This window comes from Lepisma saccharinum, chromosome 8 (genome assembly GCF_977018435.1).
Source record: "Lepisma saccharinum chromosome 8, izLepSacc3.1, whole genome shotgun sequence".
NCBI classification, from domain to species: Eukaryota; Metazoa; Arthropoda; class Insecta; order Zygentoma; family Lepismatidae; genus Lepisma; species Lepisma saccharinum.
This window is the reverse complement of record NC_139236.1, coordinates 48,695,159-48,703,655: the sequence shown is the minus strand read 5'-3', so window position 1 is coordinate 48,703,655 and position 8,497 is coordinate 48,695,159.

The following is an 8,497-nucleotide window of genomic DNA, read 5'->3' as shown; positions in this document are numbered from 1 at the left end:
GGTGGAAGGAGGGGCCAAAAGATCGTGGAATGTCTGCGTCCGAGGTTTATCTTGTAAAAATAGTCTCAGCTCTATAGGTTGGAAAGATAAACTGACCGACGGATATGGTTTATTTTTATTATTTAATTTTTACATCAAAGGGTGTACAGAAGTGATTGTTATTAGGAAGTAGGAAAAGCATTGTAGGAAACATGGCAGTACAAATTGGTAAGGAGTTGTTGGGAAAGTTATTAAGGAGTCCAAGTTATAAGCAAGACTAAGAGAAGGAGATAATTAGGGACAAATAATCTTGCATTATCCCACTCCGAACAGCTGAGAGCTAAAGAGGAGGAGAAAATACGGGAAATATTGAAAGAAGTAATTTGGTGATTTTAGTGTTTACAGGGAACCACGACAAGATTTTGCCACATGATTATTTGCATGGGTTGCGAAATTACTAGAATGTTATGGAAATTTCGGATATGTCTTTATTGAGAAAATTCTTGTTGTTTCCTTCAGGCATTCTGCAGGTGGTTGGATTCGATTTTTTTACGTCCGTTTGAAGATTATTTCCAATGTTTTTTTTTATTTCTTTATTTCTTATTTAAGGAGAATACCATTCCTTGGATTGTAATAACGAAATACTGAGACTGATATAGAATAGATTTCAAATGAAGGAAGTTCACTAAGTTCTGTATAATCGTCGTAGAAGGAAACTTTGTTCTATGAGGGGACTCCCGATGGTACAGTGGTAGCATCGTCGCCTTGTAATCAAGGGGTCCCGCGTTCGATACCCGGTGAAGGCACATTGTGATTTGAACCCCACTTTAAACTGTGGGTCCAGTCCCGATTAGCCTTTCTGTAAATCAGATGAAGGAATGTTATAGCTGTTCTTTTTATTCTGTAAATGTATCCTTCAAGTTTATGAGCAAAATACATGTAGTATCTACTGTCTACATTTTCACTCGTTATTAAACACATTTCACAAAGTAGTTTCATCGAACTTCAGAGGGAAGCTGACAGCAATGTCAGGGTGGCGGGAGCTTGTTTACGACCAGGGTGTATTCCGAGACTATTTTTCGCCGTTCCTCACTGACAAAGGTTTCGCTTTGAACAATGGACACCGTTGCTTCAGGAGGCAAACACCAAACATAGGGCGAGGTTGACCTGCAGTAGCGGGTACGTGCCATAAATCCAGGCCTAAAGTAGGAATGAAAGTTGATGCAAGGGAGGGGCAATAAAAATTCTGTAATTTGGTTTGCTTGCTGACAGGAAGTTTTGCAGGAAAAGCTGAAAAGGAAAACGGCAGACTTTGAATGAAAGAGGGACAGTGAACACAAGTTCTTTGTATTATTCGCCGACACACAAGCTTCCATTTCGAAGGTGAGGTTATCAGCAGCGAAGTTATTAGAGGGTTGGAAGCAGTGACGACGCCAGAGGGGGCAGGGGGACGCCCCATGTCAGACACTTCGCCCCCCCCCACGCGGGCCCCCCAACTGAAGTTAATTAAATATCGAATAATAAGAGAGTTCATTTATAAGAGTATGACGATTTTCACCTTCAAAGTGGTGTATTCTGCATGATATCACTTTCCTGCTTATGATACCAACTTGATTAACAAATATTAATTTGTTTCGTCCAAGATTCGAGCGCCGACCTGGGAATAGGCGATTTCTCATTCATTTATGTCCTGTAATACCCGAGATTAACCTAAGTTTTACCCAGTCTTAAGAACTGGGAAAAAGTGTTGAATGTGGATGATTTTAAAACATCACGAATATTTTCAGGACCACAAGACATCATCTGTAGTACGGGCAAATTATTCTAATCGTGGTCGTTAGTGGCAACGCTAATTATTAGAAGACATTCAAAGTTGATTCAAGATTTGGTTGGTTGGTTTATTTGGCGTTTGAAGTCCACTTTATGCACAGAAAGACCAATCGGAATTAGACTTATAGTTTATAGTACCTCCACTGGGTATCGAACCCGGGACCAAAGGTGATCAGAGAAAAACCAACACTACATGTCAGTTGTTGTGGATTCATCGCTGTTTCTTACTATTCAGGGACTTGAATTTCGAGATGATGAGTCTGTGGAAACCTTAACAAAGGGAATTTCTTCGATACTCTTGAAGCTAATGAGGGGATATTATTTGGAAATGTATTGAACGTGAACCTTAAAATGCAAATTACACTTAAAATTCGATTCAAAACATATCGCGGGCAGGTAAAAGAACGCTTATTAGGATTTGCCACTCTTCAATCATTAGATGCAAGTTCGCTCTTTCTCGTACATATCAAAATCGAAGAACTTCTTCCCACGAACTCCATAGGTGCCTATAATTGTGTAGCACAGACATACGTTGGAGTGGTAGAGTAAGAGTAAGTAATGCCAGGGTCAGAATATTTCTTGAATTATGAGATAACTGTAACCTTTGTCTGATTTTTTTATCCTGTGATAACGTTTCCCTGAAAGGTGAAACACAAATTTTGCCCAAAACTCTTCAGCGTTACGAAGATGGTTGTCCTTAAAATCTTTGAAAAGGCTTGCTCGAAACAGGATGCTGGATGCAAACTGCCTCATTTGGCTGTTCTTGCCATTGAGAAGAAATGTCAAGTCCTGGACGTACCAAAGGTGCGCAATGTGTTCTCCAAAGCACATAGAGCAGAATTCTCCTACAGGAGAATTGCACTTCACTAAGTGCCTCACATTGTTTCTAATACTTAAGAAGATTCATTTCTTCCAACGTCACGTTTATTTTGCAAGAAAATTAAACTCTTAGAACCATTATTTTCATCATTTATATTATTATCTTATAACTTAAATATTTATATCAGTAGTTTCATCTCAAGAAAGACGATGAATTATAAAATTATGAATGTCTTTCAATACTGAAATAGGCCACTAGAGACAACGCAAGTTACCAATAAAAAAGAATTAATGTCTTTATTAAAACGAATCATGTGGAGATAAACTCGTAATCAAGAAGTAAATTTAGGCAGTAAACGTCCACTCTAAATAAAAGACACACACAAAACACCATACATGAATATAATAATAATTATTATTATAATTATTATTATATAAGTATATATATGTGTGTAGTGTTTTCGGGCGTTTTAATGTGACTGCCCCCTTACAATATTTTGTTGCCAGCCTTCCCCCCCCCAGTCAAATTTCCCTGGCGCCGTCACTGGTTGGAAGTAAATTTATTAGGACGAGGAAAGTAACATTAGCTGTTGACAGTGTTGCACCAAAGGACGTGATATGCGCTACTGTTTGTATAAATGATAGGAAATTTAAGCAAAAATTTATAATTGTTGAGACTTGAGAGTTGTTTCCTTCATATGATCGTACGAAGAGGTTTTCTGAGACAGAGTGGGATTATTTTACACATACATGGGAAAGGGTGGTTGTTTAAAGATAGAGACGTATTCTGCACATTTTTTAAAAGTTCAGATAAAACGAGAATTTAGCCTTACTGTTATGAAAAGAAATAACGCAGTACGGGGAAATAATAACTTCACATTTTTCGCACCTGGTGGGATGCAACACAAGAATATTGCAGGAAGTCTATGAACGAGGATGAAGAAGGATATGTGAAATTTGACTTACCTGCGGGTGAATTAGTTTATTCTAATATTCTTAAGGTTGATATTGTGTTTTTTTTTAAGTCCACTTGATTCGCAAATAGGCTAAATTGCGAACCGACCTACAGTTTAAAGTGCGATCCGATCCACTTTGTGCCTCCATTGAGTATCGACGCGAGGACCCTTCATTACAAGACATCGACGTTATTACTACGCCATCGGGGAGGCACCCAATTTACACAAATACGTTGATTCCAATAACACGTTATATGCATAATCTGATAATGATGCACTTTGGGTGCATCTAAACATATTTTTTTCAACTATAGCATGTCTAAAAGAATCATTGAAGTTGGGATTTTTATAACTTCAGGAGGCACGGCTCTGTAAATGTGCGATATAAAATTAATGCAGGTTTGCCTTCCATACGTGGTGGTTTTGTCACGTTTCTTCGCTTCGTAAAACATACACTTTTGCAGGAAAGGCTTCTTGCATCCTCCTGGGGCCTTGCTCTAGCTAGACAAAAGATATATTTGTTTAGCATAATCGAGGGTTACATATTCCTTACTAGAAAACAAGGATTCTATTGGGATCATACTGCTTTGAATGACAGTATCAATGAGGTTTTATGTACGCTACTACTTATAATAATGAGCATAAAATATTAATCAGGAACTTTATTTTTCGTCAACTGGATGTAACATATTTTTTTGTTATTCAGCAAATATTCAATTCATCACCTTTTTTGACATTAATTTTCTTGCCAGGACAGCTGTTTTTATGCAGATTTTGACGATCTTAACTACACGTAAGCTAGATATTAGCTAATATTTGTCTGTTATATTACTATTCTTCTACCATCTTTGTAACATGTCATGCAATAACAATAATAGAATTGATTAATTTACATATTCAAGTGAATAGACCTATGAAGTACGTATATTAATGCATTAATTTAAACATTTGCTTAATTGTTGTCATTAATGTTATTATTATCATTTTTTCTGAAACACTTGGCTCAGACACCCTCCCCCGACATATATTTCTAGATGCGTGCTTGCCGAAGGATAAATTAGATCAAGCGGTGGTGGTACCGGACTTAGAGGCTAAAGGGAAAACAAAGAAGTATGTGCGTCATAAGCTGAGCATATGAAACAGCACAATATCACAAAGAAACACTTTTTGAAACTTATGTCATAGAAGATGTTTAACAATATTAAGAACAATAAATGCTTTCTATTTGTAATATACTAAATATTGAAATTTTAAATAGTCTTTGTGTTCGTACTGCACATTTAAAAACTTTTTTGTTGCTCCCCAGCGCCAAGCTTAGAATTTAAAGAAAAAAATGTACATTTTCATAGTGCACGGAAGTTCGACATTCAGAAAGAAAGAAGGTCTATTGGAAAACATTTCAAGACTTCCAAAAGGTATAGCAGTAATGAAAAATAGCACTCACTTATACCGTGTTTGTTACAACCTGTCCGGCTTCCCGCGGTAGCTGATCGCTGGCTTTTCTAGCATAAACCAAGCGGTGTTGCTGCTGAGGACCGCCTGAACTCCGTGCTGGGGAAAGCCAAAGCCAGGCAGCAAATTAAAATACGCAACGTGGCAACAACGTCTACGTAAGCTCCTCTCTTCTGGCTTCCATTCGCTCCTCGCTGCCAGGCAGACGACTTTTTTCTCGTTTCTCATTGGCACCAAAACTGTCGAGCGATCGCTAGCGCGGGAAACGGGACAGGTTCTAACAAACTTGGTATAAATGTACGATGGATAGACAGTTATATGAAGCGAGAAAAACCACAAGGTAGATTTCATAAGATACCTAGCAATCAGTAACCAACAAACTGCATTTTTAATATTAATGTCCTCATGATTAACGAACCTTATTTATTCTCACCACGCAATGGGTAAAATATTTGGAGCTTTATCCCACTTTCCGGAAAAATATTTCGTGTTTCTGCTACTTTTGACTTTTGTTGGCATGATATCCCGGATCACTTTTACGAGACGAGACGGGACAAAACGAGACGGGACGAGACGAGACAGAACCCTTCGAGACGGGACACGAGACGGGACAAAGGAATATTTTCGAGACGAGACAGCATTTTCACGAGACGGGACGGGACAGACCAAAGTCTCGTCTCGTCGGCAACACTAATTACAGACATTAATTTATTCTCAAACTATTTTCATCTTCGCACTTAATCGACTTGCACTTGTTCCAAATTACATACATAATACATTGTTTTCGAAAAAAAATGTTATATTCATAAAGAACAATTTAAAACTTACTTTCATGCTAATAATATCATCTTTCGGAAAATAAAGTGAACAGACTCGTGCATTCTTCATAATTTCCTTGCCGCATTTCAGTTATGCAAATCTTGTCAATCAGTTCTGTTTTCCCTGATTTATTTGCAAATTTCATTTTATTGATTCCATGGAAAACACATGTAAGCTTTTCACTTGTCCGGCCCACAAAACGATTTCGAGCAAAACACTGAATAGTAGACGTTACTTTTCCGCATTCTCCCCATGCTTTGAACGGCTTCAACAGAGCGAAGTGTCCTACATGGAGTGGTTCCTGAAAATCTCACCAGATGGCATATCGGATAATTTTAATCGCGCATATGCAGATGTTAAAAGCCTGAATACAAGAGAAACTGCTGGTTTCATTGAATCACATAGGAAGTGTGCCCAAAGAAAAAAAATGACTTAAGTGAGAATCTATATGTGTGTTCATTACCTTCAAAGTAAACTGAACTCAGTGCCGCACAGTGGCGCAACCACAGGGGAAAATTGCCCCCCCCCCCGCCAACCTTCGACGGAAGTCAAATCTAGGTGGGCAAACATTCACGGCTAACGGCACGGCACCTGCAGAGGGGGCACAGAGGAGAATTGCCCCCTTCTATATCAAATTTTATGCAAATAAAAGTACATTTCGTAAAATTTTCATCCTCGCTTCGCTCGCAAAGCCTCCTTTTTTCAGTTTCGTCAAGTTCAGAGCCATAGCTAGGTGGTGGCTCGAGTCAGCCATGGGCGCCGAATGATCTAAGCGAAAAAACGCTGTGAAAGAGGAAATGCCTTGGCAGCCCTTGATATTATTTGTGCCCTATTAGGGGCAAATAGGGGGGTGCAAACATTGACGGCCAAGGACACCTGCAAGGGGGGCGCAGAGGAGAAATTGCTCCCTTCGATTTCAAATTTTATGCAAATTAAAATACATTTCGTAAAATGTTCTTGCTCACTTCGTTCGCAAAGCGTACATTTCTCGGTTTCGTCAAGTTCAGAGCTAGGGGGCAGCGGGAGTCGGCCATGGATGCCAAGCGATCTAAATGAAAAAAGTTGTATACGAGAGAATGCCATGGCGCCCAGTGAAATTATTTGTGCCCTATTAAATCAATATTGTTTCAAATTGCAAAAATTGGATCTATTTTTTTTTTGCTCGCTTCGCCCGCAATGTCATTGTTTTCTAATGTGATGTATTTCAATAATATGTATTGTATATATGTATTGAATAAACTTTCAATACGTACACGGTTAATGTTAGCATGCTGCATATATATATTTTTATTTTATGTCGCTCCATGTCGCATATGTTATTGATTTGGTTGTTGTTATTGATTTGGTGTTCTAGGTCCACTTTTATGCACAGTAACGCTAATCGGGACTGGACCTACAGTTTAAAGTGGAATCCGAACCACTATGTGGGTCTACCGGGTATCGAACCCGAGACCCCTTGATTATAAGGCTACGACGCTACCACTGCACCATCGGAGAGGCGCATGTTGCATATGTGTAAGATATAAAAGTTATACATGTTATGTACAAAAATTATTATTTAGGGAATGCATTTATCATTCATTTTCTGCCATTCAGAGATACAGTTTGTGTGCTTGCTTATCATTATTAGCTAATGTGAGATTGACGGTGTTGAAAAAATATTTCAAATCGTTTGTTCCAAACAAATGCTTTAGCACCGACTTTGCGTAATTTATGATAATAATAACGTTTTTGATACTAATATTACTACTACTACCACTAGTAATATTAATACTGTCATTATTGATATTATTATTATTGTTGTTGGTACGTTTATCCTAGTACTTGCCCCCCGCCCGACAAAAATTCATGCATGCGCCTCTGGTGTCCCAACAGCCCTTTGGTGGTCGGTTGGGAGGTGGCAGGGCCTGTCGAAGCATTTTTTTTTAATCGAGTGGCGCGTGTCGAGCTTGAGTCCCATTAGTAGAGGAAATATATGGTTTCACCCGGAAATAATTGCAACACAAATGGTGTTTTGTGCCACATTGTGCGGAATGGTATAGTGAATAATATATTAAAAATCTGCCAACCAAATGTTTGGGGAAAATCCACCATCTTGGAAAATGGCGGCCAAAATTCAAGTTAAATATTAAAAAAATAATAATATCTCGAAAATAGTGCATTGTAGACAAAAAGTGAAGATAACCAAAATTAAAGAACAGAAAATTTTCTAAATTATGGTTTTTGTTTGATAGAGCTACCATAAATCTTAATTGAATTAGAAAGATTCAAATATTTTCTTTAATTTTTAGAATTAGCGTAAAAGTTGGTTTCTGACACAAAAAACAGCAAATATGTTAGAATCTATGTAATTTACGTCCTAAAGTCACTGAATCAAACTCATAGCTTATGATTTCCTCTAGAGTTGGTTTTTGTTTCATGCCTTTAGAGTCAGGGGTTGAGGAGATATGGAGTTTAATGCAGAGTCATGTGTTTCCCTAAATTTACGTGTTCCATTTCATATGATATTGATTGATTGATTTGATTTATTTGATTTATTTTACTTCGCTTTTTGTGCCACTTTTGGCTAATTTGCGAAGATGGGAATGAGTGATGATATGATTAAATTGATGAATGGACACTCATAAACATCCATGCCCAAG